At 37.9% G+C, this 13,398-nt stretch overlaps 1 long non-coding RNA gene across 2 annotated transcripts; it reads right to left on the bottom strand.

The window, feature by feature from the left end:
- Positions 1 to 3,850: 3,850 nt before the first annotated feature.
- On the bottom strand, positions 3,851 to 9,109 carry LOC119553845. Of its 2 annotated transcripts, XR_005219787.1 has the most exons (4): positions 8,985 to 9,108; positions 8,723 to 8,898; positions 8,596 to 8,664; positions 3,851 to 4,383 (listed from the first exon to the last, which is right to left on the bottom strand). It is a non-coding gene; the product is annotated as an uncharacterized LOC119553845 (long non-coding RNA). The 2 variants fall into 2 exon arrangements; XR_005219786.1 differs by having other exon boundaries at positions 3,852 to 4,383; positions 8,723 to 9,109.
- Positions 9,110 to 13,398: the final 4,289 nt, after the last annotated feature.

Genomic DNA, 13,398 nt, shown 5'->3' on the forward strand with positions numbered 1-13,398 from the left:
GTGAGAGGAAAAAAGTTAAATTGAGTTTATTTAGCAACTTTTTAATAAGTACACACCACTAACTGGACTAATAGTGTAGTTGTTGAGATATACAATGTAAGTACCACCAATTCAATTTGATTCAAGAACATTTTCAACTCAGATGAGAACTTCAAAATTCTGTCTGTGTATTTAAAGACCTTGAAGAATTTTTACTATTGGTAATTTTTTTTCTTTCTCTGTTAGTTTTTGCAAAACTTGTTTTAAGTCTTCTTCTTAATTCTCAGTTGTCAATCAATCATATCAAAAATTTTTATTTTTGCTATTCCAAAAATCTTTGTTTAAATTAAAAATAACTTTTTTTATTAGAGTGATAAAATTTTTAGCTAAAAATCTTCTTATAATGTTTAGAGAACTTTCAGAATATCAGGGATTTTCCCAAGTACAGCTCGAAATACCCTCGGAATCCCCTAGTACCGCATACAGCTAAAATGAACAATGAAATGAAGGCATTGCGCTTTTTCCCTGTTTTTCTCGCCAGCGTCGTCTTTATTACAAATTGGTTTTGTGCACTCACCACTCGCATGTTTCGTGCGCAATTTGCGCCACCGAAATGAATATGGAGCGAAGGGAAAACTCTCGACAAATGTGCAGAAAAAATAAATTGCAGAACACGAAAAGGTGAGCGGAAGGGCGGAAACGTGTCCAACTCGCCACGTTAACGAAGTGAAATCGAAAGTTTGACTGCGGTCAGCGTTGGGCATTGTCATTGTCTATCGCTTTGCTATATCACCATATCCCCAACCCCGGTTCACAGCTCGTATCTGTATCTCCCCAGCTGACTGTCAGATTGAATGGTTTATGTGTGACACCTTTGACCGGTCACCGAGGTGTTTTTCTGGCGCAGGTTGCCCTCAGCCAGACGATATAAATTAAAATGCACCTGCAAGCAGGGGGAAACGTTAAGCATTGCCAAAAATCACAGACGTACTTTTGTTACCATGTGGAAACTTATGAGGAAAAGAGAGTATCTTAACTTGAAAAAAGTACTCCAATGTTCTTCAAAAACTTAAATAAATTTAAAGATTCTGAGGTTTTTTTTAATATTTTGTTTTTTTTTTTTACAACTCTATGCCATATTTACTCATCTCAAAAATGTATCGTATCTTAGTGGTAATATGTTCATAAAGACATGCGGTATTTTTCAAATATATAGGGTATGTTAATAAGACTCTATATAAACATTTGAAGTAGGTTATTTACCTATACATTTATAATAATTTAGCCGTAAAGTCCTTTGAGATCCTTCGGGTTCTTTAATTTCCAATCGCAGTCCAAATTCAATATTCCCCTGAATTTAAAAAGACGCTCTGTAGCAATATCCTACTTTCACACTGACTCAGTTTTCCCAATGCGATTATGCCGGCTTGGCTGAACACCGAAAATCCTGTTGCCTGATTTCCGGGTTCCTTTATTTGCCCAGCAGAAGTCACGTGGCATTCATAATTCTTAAAATGACGCCATCAGAAATTATGTAGCAATGCTAAGTGCACCCAAACAGCTGTCCCCCGCTTTTCCAAGGGGGATTCTACGTGACCAGCATTTGGTTGCCCCCCGAAGTGCTGGGATTTTCCTATATTTTATATTTTATTCGGAAGGACAGTTGGCTAACAATGGGGAATTGATTTCGGGTTTTGGCCAAGTGCAAGCTGATTATGGAATTAAAACATATTTCTGGGCAGCGAACTTAAAACTTTAAGTGGCAAAGGTTGTCGCTGCGCTCTTAGTACGTGACATTCTTTTGCTTTCCGAGTTTATCACGTGACAAGTTTTCCAGCTCTGCGCTTATGCTCAGCACACCCATTTTCATTTTCATTGTGCGATGGAAAAATAACTTTTCATGTGTACGAGTGTGTGGGCAAAAAGGAAATGAATAAGCAAACGAAACTACAAAGAAGTTAACTACAAAAGCGGTCTGCGAAAGTGAACTTGGGTTACAAAGGAGAAGAGATCGCAGGAGTTTTTTGGGTGGGTGGGGTGGTTTTTCAGGAAAAACGCAGATAAATAACATTGAATGTGAAAACACAAGGGAAAAGGGAAAAAATAAACAATACGCCTTTTGAAATGCTAAACGTGCCGCACTCTCACACACACACACATTCGGAAAAGTCTAGAGCCAGGAGCGTTTTTCACACATTTCGCAAGGACGCTTCGCAGGACTCGTGTTCGTGTATTTTTATTAGCACACCCACACATCCGTGAGATACTCCGCCATCAGTTTATCTTGTTACTTGCCACCAGCTCAGTGCCAAAATCATTTATCTTGTCGTATTTATTTTGTAGCACATTAATTTCGCTTCGTGTTTCATTTCAAATTGACTTATTTGCATTCGGTTTAATTTGTTTGAACATCAATACCGCCCCGAAAAAAAGGACAAAATGTAGGGATGTTGCTGCTAACACAGCCACAGGTGTTGCAAGTGTCAGATTTTTGATTGATGGAAGGCCTAACATGGCATACAAAATTATGAGATTTATTCTTAAAAGTTTTTCAATATGGAGATGGGGATGTAATGATTTTTTTGACAATCTGCGAGGAACAATTTCTTTTGGAGCTTAATAAGTGACAGGGGGATTTATTCTTGAAGCTTGATTAGCACTCTGCTTGATTTCATTAGGTATTCTAAGCAAGAAAAAAAAGTAATATTAAGGAAAAACTTCGGTGCTAGAATTATTTTATAAAAATTCTGACAGAAACCATATTTATGGGGGAAGTGTGATTTACTATTAAAGCTTGATTGGCACTCTCCTTGATTTCATTCAAAGGTAATACCTAGAATTTATATACAAAACTTTAAGAATACCAATTTGTTCTCCGTAAAGAATCAAATCTAAATCAATATCTAAACTTTCCCAACTAAATTGAATTTTCAAATAATAGCCCCATTTGTGCGTTTAGTGGCCAATAAGGGCGATTCAATTTAAGCCACTTAAATTAATAGATATTTGCCAATGCCCCAGTGGAATGCGAACTTCAACTAACGAATTCAAAAGCCAAATGAAATGATATTAGCCACACGGCCGCAATTCGCTTCATGGACCAGCGACGACAGACAAAATGCATTTTTCATAAAGCAGACAGCCATGGAATGGGGCACACATGCCTCATTTTTGGGGGAGAAAGGGAAGTATCCAGGTACTTTTCGGGGGTAGGACTACCTGTAGACTTCTATCGACAGCCAGAGGCTGTGGCAAGCTGGCAAGTTGGAAAATAGAAAATGGGGAAAATGGCCGAAAGCGCAAAATGTCAACCGAAATTGCGATTGCGTTAAAACTCTATAAATACGAGAGTAACATGCAACAACGGAGTGCGGCCAAAGGACATGCCGATATGGCAACAACACAATCTAATCCGGTTATTGCATTTTAAATGTGCAACACGCTCCCGCCCCTGAGGCGTGGCATGCCATCCATGATTTCGCATTAAATTATTTGCCAGGCAATTACTGCCGCCTGACATTGAAGCCCATTGAGTTCTCGGTTCGACTGGGTTATTCATGGGATCACGCGGGTATGCCGAGAAGTATCTGGGATTGCACCTCGTAATGCGCTTATCAGGAAGCCAGCAAACGGCAGCCAACTCTTTTCAAATTTTAATGTAATTTAACAGCATATTAAACAGCAGGAGTCTGCGGCCGGAAAACCACAATGGCATTATGCATGTGAGGGTCTGAAGTTGGGATTCCGAGTGTGGGTCTCGTTTTGGCCTAGGAGTCCTGCAACAGTTGTTAGACCTTGCCGCAAATTTCAGTGTGGCACACTTGGCAAACTTGCAGATGAAGATAGCAGATGCTTACACCCAAGGTAAGTGCACAGTGGAAATTATAATGGCAGTTATTTAATTTAAGAAGCACAAATTCAGATATTTAACATCAGATTTTAAGGATGAAATACAATATTAAGTACATGAATTTATTTATACTTAATTTGCAAGATATATTTTAGATATTTCAATTACGATCTCTGAATCAGTTGAGATCAGTTCTCCAAGCAGCAGCTTCCGAGGTCTAAAATGCGGCTGTTTTTGAAATAGTTTTGTACAATTTCTGATCTATTGATGCTAAGAAAACCGAATACGAGTATAGCCATGTGTGACTACTTCGATACTGAAGACATATATCATATCCGAAGGCTGAACGGTTGCTATAAGTACCATTAGCTCGAAATTCCTGTCCTCTTGAATGGAGAGCATAAATTCAGGGAACTGCCGGGAGTATCCAGGGAGCCGGTAAAAAATCATCTGAAAGCATGTGTCTGCAAGCAAATGTCGACCAATGGCGAGTGCAAAGATGGCCTGAAGGAATAACCATTCAATGGATCGAAGATATAGCTGAGGGACTGGATCTGGGAAAAAAGATATATAAAAGAAAAATATTTCTTATTCAAGCAGTTTTTTTACAATTTGTTACTCTACAAAATGGATAATCATGAACTCGCAGAATGGCTAATCAATTGCGCGCACATTGAACACAAATCAAATTGCAAACTTGCCGCGTCCAACGATTTTTGCAAAAACTTTTCCGGCTTTTCCCCCACCACCACCAGTTTCCATTGGCTCCATCCACTTCGAAGATCAACTTTTGCTCAATTTGATTTTTCAACAAAATAGGAAGAACTTTTCGCCTTTTTACCTGCCCTTTTGTGTGCGTCTACTTTTGCTTGTCGTTAAACAAACTTATCCAATAAAACTTTTGTCAACATTGATTTAAGGCTAAAGAGGGTGCATATTACGGGAAAGTCTGGGTGGGGATTGGAAAATCATTTGACATTTCGTTTGCCTTTGCCATAAGTCAAAAAATGTTAAGCCCAAAGAGATGAAAAAAGTGTTATCAGGTGGTGCTCCGAATACTTGGAGGAAAGTTTAACTGCAAAAATATATTTTCTATCTTTATAGACGAGCTTTTGGAAAAATAAATATTATGATTTTAAAAAATATTCTCAGTGGCGAATGATTATTTACCATATTTTTAACGCATCACAGGATAAACTTTATGATAATATGAAAATTCTAAAAAAACTTAATACTTCTTAACTTTTCTAGAGTTCCATAATACCCCAGATTAGTATTTTTTTTGGCCTTGAGAACTATGATCTTCCTACTGTAGAACGAGCTTTCTGATAAAATGTAAGATCCTTCGCCTAATGAATATAGTAGATTTAATTAAAAATACATTATTCATCAAGATATTTCTTTTCAACTTTATAGAGTCCCGCAAGACCCAAGATTATTATTTTTCAAGACTTTGTGAACCAGATTCTCCCCTCTATTCAGCACACCTGGTAGTACCGGAGTAAACACACCCTCTGACCCACTCACAAGAACACCACCACCCACATCGTACTTAGAATGTGGGCTTAAGTCAGTTTTTGTCTTGTCCTCTAGCAAACAAACGGAAAGTGTTGGCCAGGCCGCATAAGTAGAACAGTCCGAGGCAAAAGTTTTCCCTTGCAACGCGATATGCTTGTTGTTTGTGTGGAAATGCATTTACAGTTTGCTGACTGCGGCAGCTTCTCTTTATCCACTTCTACTTAAGACTTTAATAGTTGCAAAAGTTTTCAACGCGCGCGGTCTTAAGTAGCTGTTCTTCGGGGTGGTGCTTAAAATGACTGTAAAACTGCCAACATAAATCTGGCCACAACATCTTTTATGTTGCCACCAGCCAGAAGTAAATGCCAGCCACGTAAAATGAAGATTTAAGGAATCGAAAAGGCAAAGGCGTCATGGGGAATCTGGGCAAGATTAAAAAGTTCTGCAGACAGGCAACAAATTGACGCGTATCTTTTGCATATTGAATAAAAGTCAAATTGTGTTTGGCATATTAAGCGGGAATCATTCGGCGATGCCGATGGAAAATCGAAAGCAAATCCCAGGCCAGCCAAAAACGTCCGTCTGGCGGAGAAAAGTGATTTTTCTTGTTGGACTTACGGCTTAGCCACGCAGCAGATTCAAAAATTCTGGCCAATAACTTTGTTTCTTAACTTGACAATGGCACATCAATGACTTAAATTTAAAGCGAAGCTAGTTCATAAGTAATTGTGTAACCTTATATTATTTTCTATCCGAATTACCCATATTTCAATGGCTTTTCTCATTCAAATAACTGTTTGCTCTATTACAATATTTGTGCCACTTTGTCTGGCTTAATTCTATTGACATTTAATTACTCGTAATATTATGGCAACAATCGTCTCATTGAAAATATTTTAAATAAATATTTCTCCTCTCATAGTTGTAATTCAAGCTTATCGAATATATGCGAACCATCGAACTGAGCTGAAACCGCATTATTTTGTCAAATGGTGGGCCGTACGAGGTGGGCTATTGAAGTTTAGACTATAAATGGAAATTTAAATTAACTGAATGTATTTTCAATGATTTAAAGATCTTTATACAAAAATAAATCAAAACAGGAAAGGAAGTTAGCTTCGGCAAGCCGAAGCTTATATACCCTTGCAGCTATTATTATTAAATTTAAAAACACAAAAAATGATATTCCCAATAGTATAAGATAATATGTCAAAAAACACCGAAGCTATAATTTGTTTCATATTATTTTCCTACCAGTTTTCCGATCGTTCCTATGGCAGCTATATGACATAGTCGTCCGATTTTGATAAAATTTAATTCGAAATTCAGAACTAATTAAAAAATGTTATTTCCAAGCGTTGGAGGTTATATGTTGAAAAACACCGAAGCTATAATTTTTTGCATATTATTTTTCCACAAATTTTCCGATCGTTCCTATGGCAGCTATATGATAAAGTCGTCCGATTTCGATAAAATTTAATTCAAAATTCAAAATTATTTAAAAATTGTTATTTCCAAGCTTAGGAGCTTATATGCTAAAAAACACCAAAGATATAATTTTTTTTCATTTTTTTGTCCGATTATTCCTATGGGAGCTATAAGATATAGTTGTCCGATCCGGCTGGTTCCGACTTATATACTACCTTCAAAAGATATAAGACTTTTGGGAAAGTTTCAGCCCGATAGCTTTAAAACTGAGAGACTAGTTTGCGTAGAAACGGACGGACAGACGGACAGACGGACATGGCTAGATCGACTCGTCTAGTCATGCTGATCAAGAATATATATACTTTATGGGGTCGGAAACGTCTCCTTCACTGCGTTGCAAACTTCTGACTGAAATCAATATACCCTCTGCAAGGGTATAAAAAAATTATCATTAACTTAAGCTTAAGCTTGAAATGAAGTATTTGTTGCTTAGAAATATTTTTCTACTGATAGTTCTACTCATATCCTTTTATAGAATTACTATTTTATGATGGTCTATTTTTGCAGCTCTTCTAATTAAATATATTTCTTATTTTTATAATGTTTCTAAAATATTTATAAGACAATAATATCACCCCTCTGTGCATCAATGCCATCCACAAGGCAATAAATATTCCGAATATCCCATATAGACATGCCAAATTTACAAGTGGTCAGCGGCAGCGACGCTAATGAGCCAAACGCAATGCAAATTGATGGCCCTTTTTTGACAGTCACGCCCCTTTTTCGCACCGCCCACGCGAACAGTTTGCTGTGGCTTAAGGGATTAGCATCGTTATGCCCACTTTGTTTGTTCATATATGCGCACGGTCGGCGGAGAATGGAATTTCATGTAATTGTTTTTAATTTCCATGCATTTATAATTCAACATTCTCGCGGCCTCATGAAAAGCTCATTTGGTTATGAGTGTCCTGGGTACTAAAGTCCTGTCTACTTCAAAGTGTTAATGAGCCGAGAGGCTGCCGTAATTATGCAAATTTTTAATGAGTGTGAAAATGGCTGGCACGGGGCAACAAGTGTTCGCGTCTTGGTCCTTGGAATCCCCATCCATCTGCCCTCTGAAATGGCGGCTAATTCCGTTTGACCCAAAAGCCCCATGGCAATCCATTTACATGGCTTCGAATACCTCGTTGCTTCCTGAATCCTTGGCACTCCGATGCCAACCAACCCACCCAGTTTTCCCCTATAATCCTCCTCCGTTGTGAGAGCTCTGAGCCGAGTTGACTGCCGGCATTTGGCCTTTAGATTTATACAGATTTTGTCAAACAAAACATGAATTTGCACTTTTACACACATATATGTGAGTGACTGAAAGAGAGAAAGCGGCGAAAGCCGATTTGGTGCCATTCAGCTGAAGCGAACCGCCTGCAATACCCTTAAGCCCTTAAGACCATGATTCGCATATGGTCGAGGGCTACATTAAACTCGTATAAAAGGGTAAAGAAAATAAAAGAAATATAATCGCAAAAGTGAAAAGTAAATGGTATTTAAAAAAATGTCAAACGACAGGCATTCTTGTCATGTCACGAAGTTGTAATTTTAAAGACACAAAATATTAAAGTAAATAATCCGTCATGGATAATCTTTGAGGTATGGTGCTTTTCAGGCAGTAAAAATAAATTTACACATCTATGTCGATCTAAAATACATTTTTAACACACCGATAACCCACTAAATGATATACATATATTAAGAAAAAAAGTCTAGACAGCTGGTGACAAAAATAATACTGGTAATTATGTGGCTAAACAAGATCTTACCCTAATCGAACCTCTCAATAAATATGGAAATACACAGCAATCCTTATAGACTTTGAAAAATCTTCAGACCTGATGGGGATAGAAATTGTTTTCAAATTAAGAAAAATTGTTTTCAGAAAAGACAAACCTCGCAGTACTGGAACTCATTACTTTTGCGATCCTGGTTAGCCATGTTCATATCGAGGTTAAACTTTCTTTTTCAGTCTATCACTGCACTTGCCATGGGTCAACTTTTTCTCGCAAACACATGCCCTTAGATGGTTTTTTATCGGATCCCGAAATATGTCCGGTAGCTGCCTGAATCTATACTTCCCAGCCAGGTGGGCGCAAATTGCGAGGACAACATAATTATCGGAACCGTTCAGTCTTCGGATCTGCTATATCTCTACCGTATCGTTGGAGTCGCACTAGGACATTTCAGCAAATTACTTTAACAGCATCAGAAGAACAAAAGCTGTACGAAACTATTTCAAAGTCAGCCGTTTTTTAGGCGAAGGAAGCTGTTCCACGGAGAGCCGATCTCGACTGACTGCCGTTCGTCGGAATACACAGAATTAAATAGCCTTTTTCGAGACCAGCTGAATTTCAAAATCAAGAGCAAATAACCTAAAACGTTTGCGTTATTCCCCCGAGAGGAATAAAAAAAACTAATTTCAAATGTGCGATTAGAATATACTTCACTTAATGTATCAGTTGTTTTAGAATGGAACCCGAGGGAATTAGTTGAGAATATTTTTCCCAGAGGAACAACAATCGCGTGTGGAGAAAATTTCTATTATCAGAAATGGAGTTTCGCGGTCCTCAATGTGATTTGAGTAATTTTTTGAGCACAATCTTTTGATCTTGAAACAAAGAGGAATAAAAGATTTTAATTTTTTTAGTTTTCAGTCAGTAAATTTCCGATTCTTAAATTAAAATGTTTTTCAATGCATAACCAATATCGGAGCCTTTCCTTTGTTTTCAAGTCCTCAAATTCTTTGATATCGCAGAAAAACGTAACCACCTTCTAACGGTGCCAGTTTTTATTACAGTTGGAAATAATAATTTTCGAAAAAAAAAGATTTTCACATTTTTTTAAATTAATATATATATATATTTTAAGAAAAATAAGAATTTTTAAATTACTTCTTTATAAAGTGAAAACGTGCTCGTGTATGGAAACTGCCTTTTTCAATTAGTCCTTGCATATGCGCCAGGACCTCGAATCATTTCTCCTGCCCCACCATTCACGTCTGGTGTCCGAATGCAAATGCAGATTTTTAAGCCTTGCGGCAGCTTTTGCGCAAACAGATTGTAAACAAATAAAAGATACACATTCAGTGGTCAGTGGCCAGATTCCAGGCTGAAATTCTTGCAATACGTTATTTCACATGCACTTTACTTCATTTTTGAGCCACGTGAAGTTCAGTCTGCTGAACTGAAACCTTTTTCGCACTTAAGTGGTTAAATTGGCTGTGATAAATTGTTGCCGAGTCAAAGTTGTTGGCGCTGCGGGGCACCTCAAGTCACATGTGGTGGGTGGTGGGAGGTTTGAGTGGGTGGTGCGTGGTCTTGTGGGCGGAAAGTGCGTGATAAGTCCGCAAGGACACCAAAGTGGGAGGCTGACACTCTCTCATCTGCTTATTCATTGAGTGCCTGCCGCTGACAGTAATCATAACGCAGTCATCAGCTCGTAATATTACTGCCGCCTGACATATGACATCTGGGAAACGGAAAATGGGGGACTGGGGACCAAGGAAAAGGAATGTGGTCTATTAATATGCCAGTATGTGGAGGCCTCTACGCAGCGAGAAAAACCATTTCACTTTAGATTTTATCAAAAAAATAATGCTTAAATAAATTTAAAATGCAATGAAAAGGTGCAGCATTTTTAAAAAATAATATTTCTAAAACTTTCGATTCCATCCAAATAGAGAAACCCTCAGAACACTGCTTTTACACTTAATTTTAAAGTATAAATTATAATAAATTTGTGTAATGGTTCTTGAATTCACATATGCAAATTAACATATAAAATGTTTAACTTAAAATAGATTCCTATACGAAAACTAATTGATAGACCTATTTTTCTCTGTGCACTAACAGTACTATTATAATCCAAACCCCAGCTTATAAAGGTTGGTGCCTAATGGGTGGCGGTTAATGGGGTGGTGATTAAGAGGTGATGGCTAAGAGGTGGGATAACTACTGGCTAATGGGCGGAGGACGTGCCTGAGACTGATGGAAACCTTTTAGCTGCAGTAGCCAAATTAAATGTCTAGCCAAGTATCATTCCTTTTGATTAACCATGTTGAATTATGTATGCTCGGTAAGGATTTCTTCCACCTTCAATTTTCCAAAAATTTATAAAGAGTCAGCTGTGCCAGTAAGCAAATTTTCACGCTTATCGCAAAAGTAACATCAGACAATCTTGATGTGCATATCATTTTTATGGGCAATTCATGCAAAATGCTTCCCGTAGCCAACAACACCAAGAGAAACAAAAATGCCACCGAGGAATTTTGAAATTAATGTTTTAGTATCCGCCCTTTTTTATACCCTCTTGTGTTAGTTTTGACTTTAAAATTATTATATATTTTATTTTGATGTTTCTGAATAACTTAAGTTAAGCTAATTTGTTGTTTTCTTCTTTTATTTTATCTCATAAGTTCGATTTATTAATAAAAAATTAATAAGCTGGTTTTTATTTAAGAAAAAACCTCTAAGAATGCTCTAAAAATTTGTAATTCCTGGTTAGAAGTAGATTGTATCTTACCTCGTCATGTCTGTCTAATGTCTTTGTCGCTCTCAATTTTCAGGTGTCCTTTTAGTCCAATCCTCTACTTCAGATGTCGTCGCTTTCCATGTATGGTTGAGCCTCGTTTCTTCCCCTATCTTGCCGGCTGACCGACTGCCTTTGCTATTTATAGGAAAATGTACACTGCGTCTCAAAAATAAAGTTTTCAAGAATTGTAACTGTTGAAAAAAATACATTGGCGTAGTTAAAAGGTTCACATAATAAACTTTTATACTCGTTTCTCATTTTAAAAATTAAAGTATATTTCAAGTTTTCGGTCTTACATTTTATTTAAGTGGGCTGTCAACTATGAAACGCACTGTAGCCATGTGTACCTATGTATCTAACTATCCTTGGTTTTTTTGTGAACTTGTATCTGCCGTCGAGGCAAACAATGGGAATGCAAATTGTTGCAATGTCTTTGTTTTAATTTTTTTCGCAGGAGCGCATATTCGGCAGGCCTGTGAAAGGATTTGTATCCTGCCGCCGTTTGTCGGTCTGCAATGTTTTTTTTGTTTTTTGTATTTTCAGCTGTTTTCTGTTTTTGCGTAACACTCGGATTGTTGGCTCCGTAGTTCGCTTACTTTTCATTGTCACCGGCGACGCTGTCATCAAGTTTTTTGTTCATTTGCATACGCGAGACGAGGTGGTGTTGGACTTTTGGTCACGTGGCCGCTGGTCTTTGGACTTTGCCCGCTGGCCATTGCACTCGACTCCGTCCGGAGAGTCCTTGTAGAGAGTCCTTGCCGCAGTCGTGACATTGACGTATGAATGCCAGAGTACCTGGGCCTGGGCCTCATAAATACATTCACACACACTATGGTCAACTTGGGAACTACAGAACTTGGGTTCAACGGCCCACAAAATCCCCAATAAAACTGGCTTCATTAGCCGCCATTAGCCGGCTTTGTCTTCGTTTGCCTCAAAGTGAAATTGTGCAGAAAAATAGCGGGGCAGGAAACGGGGCAAAAAACGAAGCTGGACACATGGCCCTCTTGCCTTTTGCCCCTCGAATGCGTGCGGAGTGTCATTAAAGTTTCATCAACGCCGCAAAATGAAAATGGAACACAACAAACTCCGCTCGGTTTCAAGGAACACCCCAGTTTGAGTTTTCCAACTCCCCGAGGGCAAGGATATATATGCAAGATACAAGGGATATACAAAAGTAGGTTTACCAGGAAGGGGGGGGGGAAGGCCTGCTGATATTGTCATTACATGCTTGGGGGATATTTCTGTGGCGTAACCAAGGCAAATGTACTTTTGACAGTCCAACTGGCGAAACTCTCGAACTGAAACCTAAAAGGGTTGACCAACCCTCACTGGTGACCCCGGCAACCGCAATGGACAAAAGACAAAAGATTTGTTTGCTCTCCGGGACAACAGCTGCTGATGCCCTCAAGTCGTTCGTCCTTCGACCTTTGTTGTCCCCCCACCCAATTGGCCTAAATTGGTTTGTTTAATAGTTTCCAAATCTTGTCCCCGGCTCAGCAGCAATAAATGTTGGGTAACTATTTAAATATTTATCAGTCAAAATTGTCATACGGGTATCTTGTATCGCATAAGATTACGCACTTATCTATGGCATCCCATCCCTCACTGGGTATTGGTAATTTTCTTCTTGGCCAATCATGTTGCCTTTTTAACTTTAAATCTAAGCTCGCACTTTACTTTGGTAAAAATAAGACTAAGAATATTGGCAGTCGATATATAAACTAAGGAAATTCAGGAAATGATTAATTACATTCTCTTGGACTGCAATATAAATTTATTTATTTATTTTATTTATTATTAAAATACTTAGCTTCCAAAATGGTTCTGTATTCTAGCTACATGTTGCCAAGCACTTTGGCAACATTTTGTGGAACTCAAGAAGCAAGATTTTACAAAATTCTAATACATTATTCTTAAAAAATGTATGAAATAACGATTTGAGTGTAACTTTTGGCCAAAAAGAATATATTTTCCTAAAAAAAGAAAATAAAAACATACAACATGTTACAACATTAATGTAATACAATTTACACCTT

The sequence above is a fragment of the Drosophila subpulchrella genome, chromosome 3L (assembly GCF_014743375.2).
Source record: "Drosophila subpulchrella strain 33 F10 #4 breed RU33 chromosome 3L, RU_Dsub_v1.1 Primary Assembly, whole genome shotgun sequence".
Lineage (NCBI taxonomy): Eukaryota > Metazoa > Arthropoda > Insecta > Diptera > Drosophilidae > Drosophila > Drosophila subpulchrella.